The sequence below is a fragment of the Leuresthes tenuis genome, unplaced genomic scaffold (genome assembly GCF_036924035.1).
Source record: "Leuresthes tenuis unplaced genomic scaffold, fLeuTen1.0.hap1 SCAF_23, whole genome shotgun sequence".
NCBI classification, from domain to species: Eukaryota; Metazoa; Chordata; class Actinopteri; order Atheriniformes; family Atherinopsidae; genus Leuresthes; species Leuresthes tenuis.
Genome location: NW_027325377.1, coordinates 6,472,741 through 6,494,539, shown reverse-complemented (window position 1 = coordinate 6,494,539; position 21,799 = coordinate 6,472,741). Strand labels below are relative to the sequence as shown.

At 41.3% G+C, this 21,799-nt stretch overlaps 15 non-coding genes across 15 annotated transcripts; all 15 read right to left on the bottom strand.

Moving 5' to 3' along the window:
- Positions 1–96: 96 nt before the first annotated feature.
- Positions 97–168, bottom strand: trnap-agg (transfer RNA proline (anticodon AGG)). Its single transcript has one exon. It is a non-coding gene; the product is annotated as a tRNA-Pro (tRNA).
- A 1,406-nt stretch (positions 169–1,574) lies between these two features.
- trnap-agg (transfer RNA proline (anticodon AGG)) lies at positions 1,575–1,646 on the bottom strand. Its single transcript has one exon. It is a non-coding gene; the product is annotated as a tRNA-Pro (tRNA).
- Positions 1,647–3,067: 1,421 nt separating this feature from the next.
- On the bottom strand, positions 3,068–3,139 carry trnap-agg (transfer RNA proline (anticodon AGG)). Its single transcript has one exon. It is a non-coding gene; the product is annotated as a tRNA-Pro (tRNA).
- A 1,421-nt stretch (positions 3,140–4,560) lies between these two features.
- On the bottom strand, positions 4,561–4,632 carry trnap-agg (transfer RNA proline (anticodon AGG)). Its single transcript has one exon. It is a non-coding gene; the product is annotated as a tRNA-Pro (tRNA).
- A 1,406-nt stretch (positions 4,633–6,038) lies between these two features.
- Positions 6,039–6,110, bottom strand: trnap-ugg (transfer RNA proline (anticodon UGG)). Its single transcript has one exon. It is a non-coding gene; the product is annotated as a tRNA-Pro (tRNA).
- Positions 6,111–7,531: 1,421 nt separating this feature from the next.
- trnap-agg (transfer RNA proline (anticodon AGG)) lies at positions 7,532–7,603 on the bottom strand. The gene has a single exon. It is a non-coding gene; the product is annotated as a tRNA-Pro (tRNA).
- A 1,420-nt stretch (positions 7,604–9,023) lies between these two features.
- On the bottom strand, positions 9,024–9,095 carry trnap-agg (transfer RNA proline (anticodon AGG)). Its single transcript has one exon. It is a non-coding gene; the product is annotated as a tRNA-Pro (tRNA).
- Positions 9,096–10,516: 1,421 nt separating this feature from the next.
- On the bottom strand, positions 10,517–10,588 carry trnap-agg (transfer RNA proline (anticodon AGG)). Its single transcript has one exon. It is a non-coding gene; the product is annotated as a tRNA-Pro (tRNA).
- A 1,406-nt stretch (positions 10,589–11,994) lies between these two features.
- trnap-agg (transfer RNA proline (anticodon AGG)) lies at positions 11,995–12,066 on the bottom strand. Its single transcript has one exon. It is a non-coding gene; the product is annotated as a tRNA-Pro (tRNA).
- Positions 12,067–13,487: 1,421 nt separating this feature from the next.
- Positions 13,488–13,559, bottom strand: trnap-agg (transfer RNA proline (anticodon AGG)). The gene has a single exon. It is a non-coding gene; the product is annotated as a tRNA-Pro (tRNA).
- Positions 13,560–14,965: 1,406 nt separating this feature from the next.
- On the bottom strand, positions 14,966–15,037 carry trnap-agg (transfer RNA proline (anticodon AGG)). Its single transcript has one exon. It is a non-coding gene; the product is annotated as a tRNA-Pro (tRNA).
- Positions 15,038–16,458: 1,421 nt separating this feature from the next.
- trnap-agg (transfer RNA proline (anticodon AGG)) lies at positions 16,459–16,530 on the bottom strand. The gene has a single exon. It is a non-coding gene; the product is annotated as a tRNA-Pro (tRNA).
- A 1,421-nt stretch (positions 16,531–17,951) lies between these two features.
- On the bottom strand, positions 17,952–18,023 carry trnap-agg (transfer RNA proline (anticodon AGG)). Its single transcript has one exon. It is a non-coding gene; the product is annotated as a tRNA-Pro (tRNA).
- A 1,406-nt stretch (positions 18,024–19,429) lies between these two features.
- trnap-ugg (transfer RNA proline (anticodon UGG)) lies at positions 19,430–19,501 on the bottom strand. Its single transcript has one exon. It is a non-coding gene; the product is annotated as a tRNA-Pro (tRNA).
- A 1,421-nt stretch (positions 19,502–20,922) lies between these two features.
- trnap-agg (transfer RNA proline (anticodon AGG)) lies at positions 20,923–20,994 on the bottom strand. The gene has a single exon. It is a non-coding gene; the product is annotated as a tRNA-Pro (tRNA).
- Between the last annotated feature and the right edge of the window lie 805 nt (positions 20,995–21,799).

The window sequence follows — 21,799 nt, the reverse complement described above, 5'->3', positions numbered from 1 at the left end:
CCAAGTGCATTTGTGGGTGTTGTCATACTAGTAATTGTTCATTCAATCCTTCTTCTTCACAGTAAAGCAGAGATACAAGGTCAATAAAGCTGGGAAGGGCTCGTCCGGGATTTGAACCCGGGACCTCTCGCACCCTAAGCGAGAATCATACCCCTAGACCAACGAGCCGAAATTTGCTGTGTTAGCCTTTGATGAGAGAGCGCGTGGACAGCTAAAACGGCCACAGAATCCTGGGAATTTGTGATGGATTTCTTTCTTCTTTGACTCATCCGCCAGGTTCCACCAACTCACCACCACCTAAACTCACGTCATATTTTATCAACAAGACCAACTTTAAGACAGAACAGGTTCCAAGAGCTGTCACAGCCATCACAAGAGCGCCCGCACCACAGAGTACAAAAAGATACCCTCTGTACAGAGACATCCTAGAACTAACAGTTCAGCTCACTCATTGTCAGCGTGGCTTCCGTCTTTTTTATTTCAAAGTTCTCTAATCTCTTATTCTAAAGTGGAGATTAGTTGCCAAAAGTATGTTTGTAAACGAATCTGTAACACTGCAAATCCCAGCTGTGAGTGTAAACTTGTGGAGGGTCAACGAAAAATCCAAGTAAAAGCTGGCATAACGGTTTGTCCAGCTAAAAATTGCATTGTAAAAAAGAAGAAGAGTTGTTCACTTAACTGTCAGTGGTTTTAACGTTGGGGTTGTTCAGTGTATTCACTCATGTTGAGTTAGGGGACAGCAAACTGCTACAGCTCCAAACAACAAAGTAAGACACGACATGTTTGCAATTGTTATCAGCACTCTTAATTAACAAGTTGAGTGAACAAAGAGAGACGCATTTGTGATCAAAGAAGCAACCCAAAGTCACCCATCAAGCATTTATCATTGGTTTCACCACCACCTAAACTCACGTCATATTTTGTCAACAAGACCAACTTTAAGACAGAACAGGTTCCACATCTCCATTTTTCTGCCATTGATCTTCCTGAGTTCATGTCAGCAATTGGGTATCCTAAAGAATCATCATGTGATTTGGATTGCATCCTAATTAGACTGTGGGTTGATGTACTAGCTCCTATCGTCACTTCTGCACTTGAGCATCTCAGTGCGTCTCTGTCAATTTGCTATGTACTACAGGGTCTAAGCTAGGTGTAATCAATCCATGTTTTGAAAAGCCCCATGTCCATGCTGGTCTTCTATTCCCTTACAGATCTATATTTCAGTTTCCTCCTTTATGTTTAAAAATCTGAGAATTCAATTATTTTCCATGCGCTTATGAATACAAAGCGTTTCTGTCTTGATTTAAAGAAAACATACCAAAACTGCCTGAGACGAGACTGCAGAGTGTGTGCTCAAGTGATACTGGTATTGACTTCTGGATCTGTCAATCAAGTTCCACATAAGAACTTAATTTAAGAAGGACTTGAGGCAACTTAGGAATGAGTGGGGGAGCTTTGAGTTGTATTGTCCTTTGATACCAAGTGCATTTGTGGGTGTTGTCATACTAGTAATTGTTCATTCAATCCTTCTTCTTCACAGTAAAGCAGAGATACAAGGTCAATAAAGCTGGGAAGGGCTCGTCCGGGATTTGAACCCGGGACCTCTCGCACCCTAAGCGAGAATCATACCCCTAGACCAACGAGCCGAAATTTGCTGTGTTTGCCTTTGATGAGAGAGCGCGTGGACAGCTAAAACGGCCACAGAATCCTGGGAATTTGTGATGGATTTCTTTCTTCTTTGACTCATCCGCCAGGTTCCACCAACTCACCACCACCTAAACTCAGGTCATATTTTATCAACAAGACCAACTTTAAGACAGAACAGGTTCCAAGAGCCGTCACAGCCATCACAAGAGCGCCCGCACCACAGAGTACAAAAAGATACCCTCTGTACGTTCGATCTTCGAATAGAGACATCCTAGAACTTTCACTTCAGCTCACTCATTGTCAGCGTGGCTTCCGTCTTTTTTATTTCAAAGTTCTCTAATCTCTTATTCTAAAGTGGAGATTAGTTGCCAAAAGTATGTGTGTAAATGAATCTGTAACACTGCAAATCCCAGCTGTGAGTGTAAACTTGTGGAGGGTCAACGAAAAATCCAAGTAAAAGCTGGCATAACGGTTTGTCCAGCTAAAAATTGCATTGTAAAAAAGAAGAAGAGTTGTTCACTTAACTGTCAGTGGTTTTAACGTTGGGGTTGTTCAGTGTATTCACTCATGTTGAGTTAGGGGACAGCAAACTGCTACAGCTCCAAACAACAAAGTAAGACACGACATGTTTGCAATTGTTATCAGCACTCTTAATTAACAAGTTGAGTGAACAAAGAGAGACGCATTTGTGATCAAAGAAGCAACCCAAAGTCACCCATCAAGCATTTATCATAGGTTTCACCACCACCTAAACTCACGTCATATTTTGTCAACAAGACCAACTTTAAGACAGAACAGGTTCCACATCTCCATTTTTCTGCCATTGATCTTCCTGAGTTCATGTCAGCAATTGGGTATCCTAAACAATCATCATGTGATTTGGATTGCATCCTAATTAGACTGTGGGTTGATGTACTAGCTCCTATCGTCACTTCTGCACTTGAGCATCTCAGTGCGTCTCTGTCAATTTGCTATGTACTACAGGGTCTAAGCTAGGTGTAATCAATCCATGTTTTGAAAAGCCCCATGTCCATGCTGGTCTTCTATTCCCTTACAGATCTATATTTCAGTTTCCTCCTTTATGTTTAAAAATCTGAGAATTCAATTATTTTCCATGCGCTTATGAATACAAAGCGTTTCTGTCTTGATTTAAAGAAAACATACCAAAACTGCCTGAGACGAGACTGCAGAGTGTGTGCTCAAGTGATACTGGTATTGACTTCTGGATATGTCAATCAAGTTCCACATAAGAACTTAATTTAAGAAGGACTTGAGGCAACTTAGGAATGAGTGGGGGAGCTTTGAGTTGTATTGTCCTTTGATACCAAGTGCATTTGTGGGTGTTGTCATACTAGTAATTGTTCATTCAATCCTTCTTCTTCACAGTAAAGCAGAGATACAAGGTCAATAAAGCTGGGAAGGGCTCGTCCGGGATTTGAACCCGGGACCTCTCGCACCCTAAGCGAGAATCATACCCCTAGACCAACGAGCCGAAATTTGCTGTGTTTGCCTTTGATGAGAGAGCGCGTGGAAAGCTAAAACGGCCACAGAATCCTGGGAATTTGTGATGGATTTCTTTCTTCTTTGACTCATCCGCCAGGTTCCACCAACTCACCACCACCTAAACTCACGTCATATTTTATCAACAAGACCAACTTTAAGACAGAACAGGTTCCAAGAGCTGTCACAGCCATCACAAGAGCGCCCGCACCACAGAGTACAAAAAGATACCCTCTGTACGTTCGATCTTCGAATAGAGACATCCTAGAACTAACAGTTCAGCTCACTCATTGTCAGCGTGGCTTCTGTCTTTTTTATTTCAAAGTTCTCTAATCTCTTATTCTAAAGTGGTGATTAGTTGCCAAAAGTATGTGTGTAAACGAATCTGTAACACTGCAAATCCCAGCTGTGAGTGTAAACTTGTGGAGGGTCAACGAAAAATCCAAGTAAAAGCTGGCATAACGGTTTGTCCAGCTAAAAATTGCATTGTAAAAAAGAAGAAGAGTTGTTCACTTAACTGTCAGTGGTTTTAACGTTGGGGTTGTTCAGTGTATTCACTCATGTTGAGTTAGGGGACAGCAAACTGCTACAGCTCCAAACAACAAAGTAAGACACAACATGTTTGCAATTGTTATCAGCACTCTTAATTAACAAGTTGAGTGAACAAAGAGAGACGCATTTGTGATCAAAGAAGCAACCCAAAGTCACCCATCAAGCATTTATCATTGGTTTCACCACCACCTAAACTCACGTCATATTTTGTCAACAAGACCAACTTTAAGACAGAACAGGTTCCACATCTCCATTTTTCTGCCATTGATCTTCCTGAGTTCATGTCAGCAATTGGGTATCCTAAACAATCATCATGTGATTTGGATTGCATCCTAATTAGACTGTGGGTTGATGTACTAGCTCCTATCGTCACTTCTGCACTTGAGTATCTCAGTGCGTCTCTGTCAATTTGCTATGTACTACAGGGTCTAAGCTAGGTGTAATCAATCCATGTTTTGAAAAGCCCCATGTCCATGCTGGTCTTCTATTCCCTTACAGATCTATATTTCAGTTTCCTCCTTTATGTTTAAAAATCTGAGAATTCAATTATTTTCCATGCGCTTATGAATACAAAGCGTTTCTGTCTTGATTTAAAGAAAACATACCAAAACTGCCTGAGACGAGACTGCAGAGTGTGTGCTCAAGTGATACTGGTATTGACTTCTGGATCTGTCAATCAAGTTCCACATAAGAACTTAATTTAAGAAGGACTTGAGGCAACTTAGGAATGAGTGGGGGAGCTTTGAGTTGTATTGTCCTTTGATACCAAGTGCATTTGTGGGTGTTGTCATACTAGTAATTGTTCATTCAATCCTTCTTCTTCACAGTAAAGCAGAGATACAAGGTCAATAAAGCTGGGAAGGGCTCGTCCGGGATTTGAACCCGGGACCTCTCGCACCCTAAGCGAGAATCATACCCCTAGACCAACGAGCCGAAATTTGCTGTGTTAGCCTTTGATGAGAGAGCGCGTGGACAGCTAAAACGGCCACAGAATCCTGGGAATTTGTGATGGATTTCTTTCTTCTTTGACTCATCCGCCAGGTTCCACCAACTCACCACCACCTAAACTCACGTCATATTTTATCAACAAGACCAACTTTAAGACAGAACAGGTTCCAAGAGCTGTCACAGCCATCACAAGAGCGCCCGCACCACAGAGTACAAAAAGATACCCTCTGTACAGAGACATCCTAGAACTAACAGTTCAGCTCACTCATTGTCAGCGTGGCTTCCGTCTTTTTTATTTCAAAGTTCTCTAATCTCTTATTCTAAAGTGGAGATTAGTTGCCAAAAGTATGTTTGTAAACGAATCTGTAACACTGCAAATCCCAGCTGTGAGTGTAAACTTGTGGAGGGTCAACGAAAAATCCAAGTAAAAGCTGGCATAACGGTTTGTCCAGCTAAAAATTGCATTGTAAAAAAGAAGAAGAGTTGTTCACTTAACTGTCAGTGGTTTTAACGTTGGGGTTGTTCAGTGTATTCACTCATGTTGAGTTAGGGGACAGCAAACTGCTACAGCTCCAAACAACAAAGTAAGACACGACATGTTTGCAATTGTTATCAGCACTCTTAATTAACAAGTTGAGTGAACAAAGAGAGACGCATTTGTGATCAAAGAAGCAACCCAAAGTCACCCATCAAGCATTTATCATTGGTTTCACCACCACCTAAACTCACGTCATATTTTGTCAACAAGACCAACTTTAAGACAGAACAGGTTCCACATCTCCATTTTTCTGCCATTGATCTTCCTGAGTTCATGTCAGCAATTGGGTATCCTAAACAATCATCATGTGATTTGGATTGCATCCTAATTAGACTGTGGGTTGATGTACTAGCTCCTATCGTCACTTCTGCACTTGAGCATCTCAGTGCGTCTCTGTCAATTTGCTATGTACTACAGGGTCTAAGCTAGGTGTAATCAATCCATGTTTTGAAAAGCCCCATGTCCATGCTGGTCTTCTATTCCCTTACAGATCTATATTTCAGTTTCCTCCTTTATGTTTAAAAATCTGAGAATTCAATTATTTTCCATGCGCATATGAATACAAAGCGTTTCTGTCTTGATTTAAAGAAAACATACCAAAACTGCCTGAGACGAGACTGCAGAGTGTGTGCTCAAGTGATACTGGTATTGACTTCTGGATATGTCAATCAAGTTCCACATAAGAACTTAATTTAAGAAGGACTTGAGGCAACTTAGGAATGAGTGGGGGAGCTTTGAGTTGTATTGTCCTTTGATACCAAGTGCATTTGTGGGTGTTGTCATACTAGTTATTGTTCATTCAATCCTTCTTCTTCACAGTAAAGCAGAGATACAAGGTCAATAACGCTGGGAAGGGCTCGTCCGGGATTTGAACCCGGGACCTCTCGCACCCAAAGCGAGAATCATACCCCTAGACCAACGAGCCGAAACTTGCTTTGTTTGCCTTTGATGAGAGAGCGCGTGGAAAGCTAAAACGGCCACAGAATCCTGGGAATTTGTGATGGATTTCTTTCTTCTTTGACTCATCCGCCAGGTTCCACCAACTCACCACCACCTAAACTCACGTCATATTTTATCAACAAGACCAACTTTAAGACAGAACAGGTTCCAAGAGCTGTCACAGCCATCACAAGAGCGCCCGCACCACAGAGTACAAAAAGATACCCTCTGTACGTTCGATCTTCGAATAGAGACATCCTAGAACTAACAGTTCAGCTCACTCATTGTCAGCGTGGCTTCCGTCTTTTTTATTTCAAAGTTCTCTAATCTCTTATTCTAAAGTGGAGATTAGTTGCCAAAAGTATGTTTGTAAACGAATCTGTAACACTGCAAATCCCAGCTGTGAGTGTAAACTTGTGGAGGGTCAACGAAAAATCCAAGTAAAAGCTGGCATAATGGTTTGTCCAGCTAAAAATTGCATTGTAAAAAAGAAGAAGAGTTGTTCACTTAACTGTCAGTGGTTTTAACGTTGGGGTTGTTCAGTGTATTCACTCATGTTGAGTTAGGGGACAGCAAACTGCTACAGCTCCAAACAACAAAGTAAGACACGACATGTTTGCAATTGTTATCAGCACTCTTAATTAACAAGTTGAGTGAACAAAGAGAGACGCATTTGTGATCAAAGAAGCAACCCAAAGTCACCCATCAAGCATTTATCATTGGTTTCACCACCACCTAAACTCACGTCATATTTTGTCAACAAGACCAACTTTAAGACAGAACAGGTTCCACATCTCCATTTTTCTGCCATTGATCTTCCTGAGTTCATGTCAGCAATTGGGTATCCTAAAGAATCATCATGTGATTTGGATTGCATCCTAATTAGACTGTGGGTTGATGTACTAGCTCCTATCGTCACTTCTGCACTTGAGCATCTCAGTGCGTCTCTGTCAATTTGCTATGTACTACAGGGTCTAAGCTAGGTGTAATCAATCCATGTTTTGAAAAGCCCCATGTCCATGCTGGTCTTCTATTCCCTTACAGATCTATATTTCAGTTTCCTCCTTTATGTTTAAAAATCTGAGAATTCAATTATTTTCCATGCGCTTATGAATACAAAGCGTTTCTGTCTTGATTTAAAGAAAACATACCAAAACTGCCTGAGACGAGACTGCAGAGTGTGTGCTCAAGTGATACTGGTATTGACTTCTGGATCTGTCAATCAAGTTCCACATAAGAACTTAATTTAAGAAGGACTTGAGGCAACTTAGGAATGAGTGGGGGAGCTTTGAGTTGTATTGTCCTTTGATACCAAGTGCATTTGTGGGTGTTGTCATACTAGTAATTGTTCATTCAATCCTTCTTCTTCACAGTAAAGCAGAGATACAAGGTCAATAAAGCTGGGAAGGGCTCGTCCGGGATTTGAACCCGGGACCTCTCGCACCCTAAGCGAGAATCATACCCCTAGACCAACGAGCCGAAATTTGCTGTGTTTGCCTTTGATGAGAGAGCGCGTGGACAGCTAAAACGGCCACAGAATCCTGGGAATTTGTGATGGATTTCTTTCTTCTTTGACTCATCCGCCAGGTTCACCAACTCACCACCACCTAAACTCAGGTCATATTTTATCAACAAGACCAACTTTAAGACAGAACAGGTTCCAAGAGCCGTCACAGCCATCACAAGAGCGCCCGCACCACAGAGTACAAAAAGATACCCTCTGTACGTTCGATCTTCGAATAGAGACATCCTAGAACTTTCACTTCAGCTCACTCATTGTCAGCGTGGCTTCCGTCTTTTTTATTTCAAAGTTCTCTAATCTCTTATTCTAAAGTGGAGATTAGTTGCCAAAAGTATGTTTGTAAACGAATCTGTAACACTGCAAATCCCAGCTGTGAGTGTAAACTTGTGGAGGGTCAACGAAAAATCCAAGTAAAAGCTGGCATAATGGTTTGTCCAGCTAAAAATTGCATTGTAAAAAAGAAGAAGAGTTGTTCACTTAACTGTCAGTGGTTTTAACGTTGGGGTTGTTCAGTGTATTCACTCATGTTGAGTTAGGGGACAGCAAACTGCTACAGCTCCAAACAACAAAGTAAGACACGACATGTTTGCAATTGTTATCAGCACTCTTAATTAACAAGTTGAGTGAACAAAGAGAGACGCATTTGTGATCAAAGAAGCAACCCAAAGTCACCCATCAAGCATTTATCATTGGTTTCACCACCACCTAAACTCACGTCATATTTTGTCAACAAGACCAACTTTAAGACAGAACAGGTTCCACATCTCCATTTTTCTGCCATTGATCTTCCTGAGTTCATGTCAGCAATTGGGTATCCTAAAGAATCATCATGTGATTTGGATTGCATCCTAATTAGACTGTGGGTTGATGTACTAGCTCCTATCGTCACTTCTGCACTTGAGCATCTCAGTGCGTCTCTGTCAATTTGCTATGTACTACAGGGTCTAAGCTAGGTGTAATCAATCCATGTTTTGAAAAGCCCCATGTCCATGCTGGTCTTCTATTCCCTTACAGATCTATATTTCAGTTTCCTCCTTTATGTTTAAAAATCTGAGAATTCAATTATTTTCCATGCGCTTATGAATACAAAGCGTTTCTGTCTTGATTTAAAGAAAACATACCAAAACTGCCTGAGACGAGACTGCAGAGTGTGTGCTCAAGTGATACTGGTATTGACTTCTGGATCTGTCAATCAAGTTCCACATAAGAACTTAATTTAAGAAGGACTTGAGGCAACTTAGGAATGAGTGGGGGAGCTTTGAGTTGTATTGTCCTTTGATACCAAGTGCATTTGTGGGTGTTGTCATACTAGTAATTGTTCATTCAATCCTTCTTCTTCACAGTAAAGCAGAGATACAAGGTCAATAAAGCTGGGAAGGGCTCGTCCGGGATTTGAACCCGGGACCTCTCGCACCCTAAGCGAGAATCATACCCCTAGACCAACGAGCCGAAATTTGCTGTGTTTGCCTTTGATGAGAGAGCGCGTGGACAGCTAAAACGGCCACAGAATCCTGGGAATTTGTGATGGATTTCTTTCTTCTTTGACTCATCCGCCAGGTTCCACCAACTCACCACCACCTAAACTCAGGTCATATTTTATCAACAAGACCAACTTTAAGACAGAACAGGTTCCAAGAGCCGTCACAGCCATCACAAGAGCGCCCGCACCACAGAGTACAAAAAGATACCCTCTGTACGTTCGATCTTCGAATAGAGACATCCTAGAACTTTCACTTCAGCTCACTCATTGTCAGCGTGGCTTCCGTCTTTTTTATTTCAAAGTTCTCTAATCTCTTATTCTAAAGTGGAGATTAGTTGCCAAAAGTATGTGTGTAAATGAATCTGTAACACTGCAAATCCCAGCTGTGAGTGTAAACTTGTGGAGGGTCAACGAAAAATCCAAGTAAAAGCTGGCATAACGGTTTGTCCAGCTAAAAATTGCATTGTAAAAAAGAAGAAGAGTTGTTCACTTAACTGTCAGTGGTTTTAACGTTGGGGTTGTTCAGTGTATTCACTCATGTTGAGTTAGGGGACAGCAAACTGCTACAGCTCCAAACAACAAAGTAAGACACGACATGTTTGCAATTGTTATCAGCACTCTTAATTAACAAGTTGAGTGAACAAAGAGAGACGCATTTGTGATCAAAGAAGCAACCCAAAGTCACCCATCAAGCATTTATCATAGGTTTCACCACCACCTAAACTCACGTCATATTTTGTCAACAAGACCAACTTTAAGACAGAACAGGTTCCACATCTCCATTTTTCTGCCATTGATCTTCCTGAGTTCATGTCAGCAATTGGGTATCCTAAACAATCATCATGTGATTTGGATTGCATCCTAATTAGACTGTGGGTTGATGTACTAGCTCCTATCGTCACTTCTGCACTTGAGCATCTCAGTGCGTCTCTGTCAATTTGCTATGTACTACAGGGTCTAAGCTAGGTGTAATCAATCCATGTTTTGAAAAGCCCCATGTCCATGCTGGTCTTCTATTCCCTTACAGATCTATATTTCAGTTTCCTCCTTTATGTTTAAAAATCTGAGAATTCAATTATTTTCCATGCGCTTATGAATACAAAGCGTTTCTGTCTTGATTTAAAGAAAACATACCAAAACTGCCTGAGACGAGACTGCAGAGTGTGTGCTCAAGTGATACTGGTATTGACTTCTGGATCTGTCAATCAAGTTCCACATAAGAACTTAATTTAAGAAGGACTTGAGGCAACTTAGGAATGAGTGGGGGAGCTTTGAGTTGTATTGTCCTTTGATACCAAGTGCATTTGTGGGTGTTGTCATACTAGTAATTGTTCATTCAATCCTTCTTCTTCACAGTAAAGCAGAGATACAAGGTCAATAAAGCTGGGAAGGGCTCGTCCGGGATTTGAACCCGGGACCTCTCGCACCCTAAGCGAGAATCATACCCCTAGACCAACGAGCCGAAATTTGCTGTGTTAGCCTTTGATGAGAGAGCGCGTGGACAGCTAAAACGGCCACAGAATCCTGGGAATTTGTGATGGATTTCTTTCTTCTTTGACTCATCCGCCAGGTTCCACCAACTCACCACCACCTAAACTCACGTCATATTTTATCAACAAGACCAACTTTAAGACAGAACAGGTTCCAAGAGCTGTCACAGCCATCACAAGAGCGCCCGCACCACAGAGTACAAAAAGATACCCTCTGTACAGAGACATCCTAGAACTAACAGTTCAGCTCACTCATTGTCAGCGTGGCTTCCGTCTTTTTTATTTCAAAGTTCTCTAATCTCTTATTCTAAAGTGGAGATTAGTTGCCAAAAGTATGTGTGTAAATGAATCTGTAACACTGCAAATCCCAGCTGTGAGTATAAACTTGTGGAGGGTCAACGAAAAATCCAAGTAAAAGCTGGCATAACGGTTTGTCCAGCTAAAAATTGCATTGTAAAAAAGAAGAAGAGTTGTTCACTTAACTGTCAGTGGTTTTAACGTTGGGGTTGTTCAGTGTATTCACTCATGTTGAGTTAGGGGACAGCAAACTGCTACAGCTCCAAACAACAAAGTAAGACACGACATGTTTGCAATTGTTATCAGCACTCTTAATTAACAAGTTGAGTGAACAAAGAGAGACGCATTTGTGATCAAAGAAGCAACCCAAAGTCACCCATCAAGCATTTATCATAGGTTTCACCACCACCTAAACTCACGTCATATTTTGTCAACAAGACCAACTTTAAGACAGAACAGGTTCCACATCTCCATTTTTCTGCCATTGATCTTCCTGAGTTCATGTCAGCAATTGGGTATCCTAAACAATCATCATGTGATTTGGATTGCATCCTAATTAGACTGTGGGTTGATGTACTAGCTCCTATCGTCACTTCTGCACTTGAGTATCTCAGTGCGTCTCTGTCAATTTGCTATGTACTACAGGGTCTAAGCTAGGTGTAATCAATCCATGTTTTGAAAAGCCCCATGTCCATGCTGGTCTTCTATTCCCTTACAGATCTATATTTCAGTTTCCTCCTTTATGTTTAAAAATCTGAGAATTCAATTATTTTCCATGCGCTTATGAATACAAAGCGTTTCTGTCTTGATTTAAAGAAAACATACCAAAACTGCCTGAGACGAGACTGCAGAGTGTGTGCTCAAGTGATACTGGTATTGACTTCTGGATATGTCAATCAAGTTCCACATAAGAACTTAATTTAAGAAGGACTTGAGGCAACTTAGGAATGAGTGGGGGAGCTTTGAGTTGTATTGTCCTTTGATACCAAGTGCATTTGTGGGTGTTGTCATACTAGTAATTGTTCATTCAATCCTTCTTCTTCACAGTAAAGCAGAGATACAAGGTCAATAAAGCTGGGAAGGGCTCGTCCGGGATTTGAACCCGGGACCTCTCGCACCCTAAGCGAGAATCATACCCCTAGACCAACGAGCCGAAATTTGCTGTGTTTGCCTTTGATGAGAGAGCGCGTGGACAGCTAAAACGGCCACAGAATCCTGGGAATTTGTGATGGATTTCTTTCTTCTTTGACTCATCCGCCAGGTTCCACCAACTCACCACCACCTAAACTCACGTCATATTTTATCAACAAGACCAACTTTAAGACAGAACAGGTTCCAAGAGCTGTCACAGCCATCACAAGAGCGCCCGCACCACAGAGTACAAAAAGATACCCTCTGTACGTTCGATCTTCGAATAGAGACATCCTAGAACTAACAGTTCAGCTCACTCATTGTCAGCGTGGCTTCTGTCTTTTTTATTTCAAAGTTCTCTAATCTCTTATTCTAAAGTGGAGATTAGTTGCCAAAAGTATGTGTGTAAACGAATCTGTAACACTGCAAATCCCAGCTGTGAGTGTAAACTTGTGGAGGGTCAACGAAAAATCCAAGTAAAAGCTGGCATAACGGTTTGTCCAGCTAAAAATTGCATTGTAAAAAAGAAGAAGAGTTGTTCACTTAACTGTCAGTGGTTTTAACGTTGGGGTTGTTCAGTGTATTCACTCATGTTGAGTTAGGGGACAGCAAACTGCTACAGCTCCAAACAACAAAGTAAGACACAACATGTTTGCAATTGTTATCAGCACTCTTAATTAACAAGTTGAGTGAACAAAGAGAGACGCATTTGTGATCAAAGAAGCAACCCAAAGTCACCCATCAAGCATTTATCATTGGTTTCACCACCACCTAAACTCACGTCATATTTTGTCAACAAGACCAACTTTAAGACAGAACAGGTTCCACATCTCCATTTTTCTGCCATTGATCTTCCTGAGTTCATGTCAGCAATTGGGTATCCTAAACAATCATCATGTGATTTGGATTGCATCCTAATTAGACTGTGGGTTGATGTACTAGCTCCTATCGTCACTTCTGCACTTGAGTATCTCAGTGCGTCTCTGTCAATTTGCTATGTACTACAGGGTCTAAGCTAGGTGTAATCAATCCATGTTTTGAAAAGCCCCATGTCCATGCTGGTCTTCTATTCCCTTACAGATCTATATTTCAGTTTCCTCCTTTATGTTTAAAAATCTGAGAATTCAATTATTTTCCATGCGCTTATGAATACAAAGCATTTCTGTCTTGATTTAAAGAAAACATACCAAAACTGCCTGAGACGAGACTGCAGAGTGTGTGCTCAAGTGATACTGGTATTGACTTCTGGATCTGTCAATCAAGTTCCACATAAGAACTTAATTTAAGAAGGACTTGAGGCAACTTAGGAATGAGTGGGGGAGCTTTGAGTTGTATTGTCCTTTGATACCAAGTGCATTTGTGGGTGTTGTCATACTAGTAATTGTTCATTCAATCCTTCTTCTTCACAGTAAAGCAGAGATACAAGGTCAATAAAGCTGGGAAGGGCTCGTCCGGGATTTGAACCCGGGACCTCTCGCACCCTAAGCGAGAATCATACCCCTAGACCAACGAGCCGAAATTTGCTGTGTTAGCCTTTGATGAGAGAGCGCGTGGACAGCTAAAACGGCCACAGAATCCTGGGAATTTGTGATGGATTTCTTTCTTCTTTGACTCATCCGCCAGGTTCCACCAACTCACCACCACCTAAACTCACGTCATATTTTATCAACAAGACCAACTTTAAGACAGAACAGGTTCCAAGAGCTGTCACAGCCATCACAAGAGCGCCCGCACCACAGAGTACAAAAAGATACCCTCTGTACAGAGACATCCTAGAACTAACAGTTCAGCTCACTCATTGTCAGCGTGGCTTCCGTCTTTTTTATTTCAAAGTTCTCTAATCTCTTATTCTAAAGTGGAGATTAGTTGCCAAAAGTATGTTTGTAAACGAATCTGTAACACTGCAAATCCCAGCTGTGAGTGTAAACTTGTGGAGGGTCAACGAAAAATCCAAGTAAAAGCTGGCATAACGGTTTGTCCAGCTAAAAATTGCATTGTAAAAAAGAAGAAGAGTTGTTCACTTAACTGTCAGTGGTTTTAACGTTGGGGTTGTTCAGTGTATTCACTCATGTTGAGTTAGGGGACAGCAAACTGCTACAGCTCCAAACAACAAAGTAAGACACGACATGTTTGCAATTGTTATCAGCACTCTTAATTAACAAGTTGAGTGAACAAAGAGAGACGCATTTGTGATCAAAGAAGCAACCCAAAGTCACCCATCAAGCATTTATCATTGGTTTCACCACCACCTAAACTCACGTCATATTTTGTCAACAAGACCAACTTTAAGACAGAACAGGTTCCACATCTCCATTTTTCTGCCATTGATCTTCCTGAGTTCATGTCAGCAATTGGGTATCCTAAAGAATCATCATGTGATTTGGATTGCATCCTAATTAGACTGTGGGTTGATGTACTAGCTCCTATCGTCACTTCTGCACTTGAGCATCTCAGTGCGTCTCTGTCAATTTGCTATGTACTACAGGGTCTAAGCTAGGTGTAATCAATCCATGTTTTGAAAAGCCCCATGTCCATGCTGGTCTTCTATTCCCTTACAGATCTATATTTCAGTTTCCTCCTTTATGTTTAAAAATCTGAGAATTCAATTATTTTCCATGCGCTTATGAATACAAAGCGTTTCTGTCTTGATTTAAAGAAAACATACCAAAACTGCCTGAGACGAGACTGCAGAGTGTGTGCTCAAGTGATACTGGTATTGACTTCTGGATCTGTCAATCAAGTTCCACATAAGAACTTAATTTAAGAAGGACTTGAGGCAACTTAGGAATGAGTGGGGGAGCTTTGAGTTGTATTGTCCTTTGATACCAAGTGCATTTGTGGGTGTTGTCATACTAGTAATTGTTCATTCAATCCTTCTTCTTCACAGTAAAGCAGAGATACAAGGTCAATAAAGCTGGGAAGGGCTCGTCCGGGATTTGAACCCGGGACCTCTCGCACCCTAAGCGAGAATCATACCCCTAGACCAACGAGCCGAAATTTGCTGTGTTTGCCTTTGATGAGAGAGCGCGTGGACAGCTAAAACGGCCACAGAATCCTGGGAATTTGTGATGGATTTCTTTCTTCTTTGACTCATCCGCCAGGTTCCACCAACTCACCACCACCTAAACTCAGGTCATATTTTATCAACAAGACCAACTTTAAGACAGAACAGGTTCCAAGAGCCGTCACAGCCATCACAAGAGCGCCCGCACCACAGAGTACAAAAAGATACCCTCTGTACGTTCGATCTTCGAATAGAGACATCCTAGAACTTTCACTTCAGCTCACTCATTGTCAGCGTGGCTTCCGTCTTTTTTATTTCAAAGTTCTCTAATCTCTTATTCTAAAGTGGAGATTAGTTGCCAAAAGTATGTGTGTAAATGAATCTGTAACACTGCAAATCCCAGCTGTGAGTGTAAACTTGTGGAGGGTCAACGAAAAATCCAAGTAAAAGCTGGCATAACGGTTTGTCCAGCTAAAAATTGCATTGTAAAAAAGAAGAAGAGTTGTTCACTTAACTGTCAGTGGTTTTAACGTTGGGGTTGTTCAGTGTATTCACTCATGTTGAGTTAGGGGACAGCAAACTGCTACAGCTCCAAACAACAAAGTAAGACACGACATGTTTGCAATTGTTATCAGCACTCTTAATTAACAAGTTGAGTGAACAAAGAGAGACGCATTTGTGATCAAAGAAGCAACCCAAAGTCACCCATCAAGCATTTATCATAGGTTTCACCACCACCTAAACTCACGTCATATTTTGTCAACAAGACCAACTTTAAGACAGAACAGGTTCCACATCTCCATTTTTCTGCCATTGATCTTCCTGAGTTCATGTCAGCAATTGGGTATCCTAAACAATCATCATGTGATTTGGATTGCATCCTAATTAGACTGTGGGTTGATGTACTAGCTCCTATCGTCACTTCTGCACTTGAGCATCTCAGTGCGTCTCTGTCAATTTGCTATGTACTACAGGGTCTAAGCTAGGTGTAATCAATCCATGTTTTGAAAAGCCCCATGTCCATGCTGGTCTTCTATTCCCTTACAGATCTATATTTCAGTTTCCTCCTTTATGTTTAAAAATCTGAGAATTCAATTATTTTCCATGCGCTTATGAATACAAAGCGTTTCTGTCTTGATTTAAAGAAAACATACCAAAACTGCCTGAGACGAGACTGCAGAGTGTGTGCTCAAGTGATACTGGTATTGACTTCTGGATATGTCAATCAAGTTCCACATAAGAACTTAATTTAAGAAGGACTTGAGGCAACTTAGGAATGAGTGGGGGAGCTTTGAGTTGTATTGTCCTTTGATACCAAGTGCATTTGTGGGTGTTGTCATACTAGTAATTGTTCATTCAATCCTTCTTCTTCACAGTAAAGCAGAGATACAAGGTCAATAAAGCTGGGAAGGGCTCGTCCGGGATTTGAACCCGGGACCTCTCGCACCCTAAGCGAGAATCATACCCCTAGACCAACGAGCCGAAATTTGCTGTGTTTGCCTTTGATGAGAGAGCGCGTGGAAAGCTAAAACGGCCACAGAATCCTGGGAATTTGTGATGGATTTCTTTCTTCTTTGACTCATCCGCCAGGTTCCACCAACTCACCACCACCTAAACTCACGTCATATTTTATCAACAAGACCAACTTTAAGACAGAACAGGTTCCAAGAGCTGTCACAGCCATCACAAGAGCGCCCGCACCACAGAGTACAAAAAGATACCCTCTGTACGTTCGATCTTCGAATAGAGACATCCTAGAACTAACAGTTCAGCTCACTCATTGTCAGCGTGGCTTCTGTCTTTTTTATTTCAAAGTTCTCTAATCTCTTATTCTAAAGTGGTGATTAGTTGCCAAAAGTATGTGTGTAAACGAATCTGTAACACTGCAAATCCCAGCTGTGAGTGTAAACTTGTGGAGGGTCAACGAAAAATCCAAGTAAAAGCTGGCATAACGGTTTGTCCAGCTAAAAATTGCATTGTAAAAAAGAAGAAGAGTTGTTCACTTAACTGTCAGTGGTTTTAACGTTGGGGTTGTTCAGTGTATTCACTCATGTTGAGTTAGGGGACAGCAAACTGCTACAGCTCCAAACAACAAAGTAAGACACAACATGTTTGCAATTGTTATCAGCACTCTTAATTAACAAGTTGAGTGAACAAAGAGAGACGCATTTGTGATCAAAGAAGCAACCCAAAGTCACCCATCAAGCATTTATCATTGGTTTCACCACCACCTAAACTCACGTCATATTTTGTCAACAAGACCAACTTTAAGACAGAACAGGTTCCACATCTCCATTTTTCTGCCATTGATCTTCCTGAGTTCATGTCAGCAATTGGGTATCCTAAACAATCATCATGTGATTTGGATTGCATCCTAATTAGACTGTGGGTTGATGTACTAGCTCCTATCGTCACTTCTGCACTTGAGTATCTCAGTGCGTCTCTGTCAATTTGCTATGTACTACAGGGTCTAAGCTAGGTGTAATCAATCCATGTTTTGAAAAGCCCCATGTCCATGCTGGTCTTCTATTCCCTTACAGATCTATATTTCAGTTTCCTCCTTTATGTTTAAAAATCTGAGAATTCAATTATTTTCCATGCGCTTATGAATACAAAGCGTTTCTGTCTTGATTTAAAGAAAACATACCAAAACTGCCTGAGACGAGACTGCAGAGTGTGTGCTCAAGTGATACTGGTATTGACTTCTGGATCTGTCAATCAAGTTCCACATAAGAACTTAATTTAAGAAGGACTTGAGGCAACTTAGGAATGAGTGGGGGAGCTTTGAGTTGTATTGTCCTTTGATACCAAGTGCATTTGTGGGTGTTGTCATACTAGTAATTGTTCATTCAATCCTTCTTCTTCACAGTAAAGCAGAGATACAAGGTCAATAAAGCTGGGAAGGGCTCGTCCGGGATTTGAACCCGGGACCTCTCGCACCCTAAGCGAGAATCATACCCCTAGACCAACGAGCCGAAATTTGCTGTGTTAGCCTTTGATGAGAGAGCGCGTGGACAGCTAAAACGGCCACAGAATCCTGGGAATTTGTGATGGATTTCTTTCTTCTTTGACTCATCCGCCAGGTTCCACCAACTCACCACCACCTAAACTCACGTCATATTTTATCAACAAGACCAACTTTAAGACAGAACAGGTTCCAAGAGCTGTCACAGCCATCACAAGAGCGCCCGCACCACAGAGTACAAAAAGATACCCTCTGTACAGAGACATCCTAGAACTAACAGTTCAGCTCACTCATTGTCAGCGTGGCTTCCGTCTTTTTTATTTCAAAGTTCTCTAATCTCTTATTCTAAAGTGGAGATTAGTTGCCAAAAGTATGTTTGTAAACGAATCTGTAACACTGCAAATCCCAGCTGTGAGTGTAAACTTGTGGAGGGTCAACGAAAAATCCAAGTAAAAGCTGGCATAACGGTTTGTCCAGCTAAAAATTGCATTGTAAAAAAGAAGAAGAGTTGTTCACTTAACTGTCAGTGGTTTTAACGTTGGGGTTGTTCAGTGTATTCACTCATGTTGAGTTAGGGGACAGCAAACTGCTACAGCTCCAAACAACAAAGTAAGACACGACATGTTTGCAATTGTTATCAGCACTCTTAATTAACAAGTTGAGTGAACAAAGAGAGACGCATTTGTGATCAAAGAAGCAACCCAAAGTCACCCATCAAGCATTTATCATTGGTTTCACCACCACCTAAACTCACGTCATATTTTGTCAACAAGACCAACTTTAAGACAGAACAGGTTCCACATCTCCATTTTTCTGCCATTGATCTTCCTGAGTTCATGTCAGCAATTGGGTATCCTAAACAATCATCATGTGATTTGGATTGCATCCTAATTAGACTGTGGGTTGATGTACTAGCTCCTATCGTCACTTCTGCACTTGAGCATCTCAGTGCGTCTCTGTCAATTTGCTATGTACTACAGGGTCTAAGCTAGGTGTAATCAATCCATGTTTTGAAAAGCCCCATGTCCATGCTGGTCTTCTATTCCCTTACAGATCTATATTTCAGTTTCCTCCTTTATGTTTAAAAATCTGAGAATTCAATTATTTTCCATGCGCATATGAATACAAAGCGTTTCTGTCTTGATTTAAAGAAAACATACCAAAACTGCCTGAGACGAGACTGCAGAGTGTGTGCTCAAGTGATACTGGTATTGACTTCTGGATATGTCAATCAAGTTCCACATAAGAACTTAATTTAAGAAGGACTTGAGGCAACTTAGGAATGAGTGGGGGAGCTTTGAGTTGTATTGTCCTTTGATACCAAGTGCATTTGTGGGTGTTGTCATACTAGTTATTGTTCATTCAATCCTTCTTCTTCACAGTAAAGCAGAGATACAAGGTCAATAACGCTGGGAAGGGCTCGTCCGGGATTTGAACCCGGGACCTCTCGCACCCAAAGCGAGAATCATACCCCTAGACCAACGAGCCGAAACTTGCTTTGTTTGCCTTTGATGAGAGAGCGCGTGGAAAGCTAAAACGGCCACAGAATCCTGGGAATTTGTGATGGATTTCTTTCTTCTTTGACTCATCCGCCAGGTTCCACCAACTCACCACCACCTAAACTCACGTCATATTTTATCAACAAGACCAACTTTAAGACAGAACAGGTTCCAAGAGCTGTCACAGCCATCACAAGAGCGCCCGCACCACAGAGTACAAAAAGATACCCTCTGTACGTTCGATCTTCGAATAGAGACATCCTAGAACTAACAGTTCAGCTCACTCATTGTCAGCGTGGCTTCCGTCTTTTTTATTTCAAAGTTCTCTAATCTCTTATTCTAAAGTGGAGATTAGTTGCCAAAAGTATGTTTGTAAACGAATCTGTAACACTGCAAATCCCAGCTGTGAGTGTAAACTTGTGGAGGGTCAACGAAAAATCCAAGTAAAAGCTGGCATAATGGTTTGTCCAGCTAAAAATTGCATTGTAAAAAAGAAGAAGAGTTGTTCACTTAACTGTCAGTGGTTTTAACGTTGGGGTTGTTCAGTGTATTCACTCATGTTGAGTTAGGGGACAGCAAACTGCTACAGCTCCAAACAACAAAGTAAGACACGACATGTTTGCAATTGTTATCAGCACTCTTAATTAACAAGTTGAGTGAACAAAGAGAGACGCATTTGTGATCAAAGAAGCAACCCAAAGTCACCCATCAAGCATTTATCATTGGTTTCACCACCACCTAAACTCACGTCATATTTTGTCAACAAGACCAACTTTAAGACAGAACAGGTTCCACATCTCCATTTTTCTGCCATTGATCTTCCTGAGTTCATGTCAGCAATTGGGTATCCTAAAGAATCATCATGTGATTTGGATTGCATCCTAATTAGACTGTGGGTTGATGTACTAGCTCCTATCGTCACTTCTGCACTTGAGCATCTCAGTGCGTCTCTGTCAATTTGCTATGTACTACAGGGTCTAAGCTAGGTGTAATCAATCCATGTTTTGAAAAGCCCCATGTCCATGCTGGTCTTCTATTCCCTTACAGATCTATATTTCAGTTTCCTCCTTTATGTTTAAAAATCTGAGAATTCAATTATTTTCCATGCGCTTATGAATACAAAGCGTTTCTGTCTTGATTTAAAGAAAACATACCAAAACTGCCTGAGACGAGACTGCAGAGTGTGTGCTCAAGTGATACTGGTATTGACTTCTGGATCTGTCAATCAAGTTCCACATAAGAACTTAATTTAAGAAGGACTTGAGGCAACTTAGGAATGAGTGGGGGAGCTTTGAGTTGTATTGTCCTTTGATACCAAGTGCATTTGTGGGTGTTGTCATACTAGTAATTGTTCATTCAATCCTTCTTCTTCACAGTAAAGCAGAGATACAAGGTCAATAAAGCTGGGAAGGGCTCGTCCGGGATTTGAACCCGGGACCTCTCGCACCCTAAGCGAGAATCATACCCCTAGACCAACGAGCCGAAATTTGCTGTGTTTGCCTTTGATGAGAGAGCGCGTGGACAGCTAAAACGGCCACAGAATCCTGGGAATTTGTGATGGATTTCTTTCTTCTTTGACTCATCCGCCAGGTTCCACCAACTCACCACCACCTAAACTCAGGTCATATTTTATCAACAAGACCAACTTTAAGACAGAACAGGTTCCAAGAGCCGTCACAGCCATCACAAGAGCGCCCGCACCACAGAGTACAAAAAGATACCCTCTGTACGTTCGATCTTCGAATAGAGACATCCTAGAACTTTCACTTCAGCTCACTCATTGTCAGCGTGGCTTCCGTCTTTTTTATTTCAAAGTTCTCTAATCTCTTATTCTAAAGTGGAGATTAGTTGCCAAAAGTATGTGTGTAAATGAATCTGTAACACTGCAAATCCCAGCTGTGAGTGTAAACTTGTGGAGGGTCAACGAAAAATCCAAGTAAAAGCTGGCATAACGGTTTGTCCAGCTAAAAATTGCATTGTAAAAAAGAAGAAGAGTTGTTCACTTAACTGTCAGTGGTTTTAACGTTGGGGTTGTTCAGTGTATTCACTCATGTTGAGTTAGGGGACAGCAAACTGCTACAGCTCCAAACAACAAAGTAAGACACGACATGTTTGCAATTGTTATCAGCACTCTTAATTAACAAGTTGAGTGAACAAAGAGAGACGCATTTGTGATCAAAGAAGCAACCCAAAGTCACCCATCAAGCATTTATCATAGGTTTCACCACCACCTAAACTCACGTCATATTTTGTCAACAAGACCAACTTTAAGACAGAACAGGTTCCA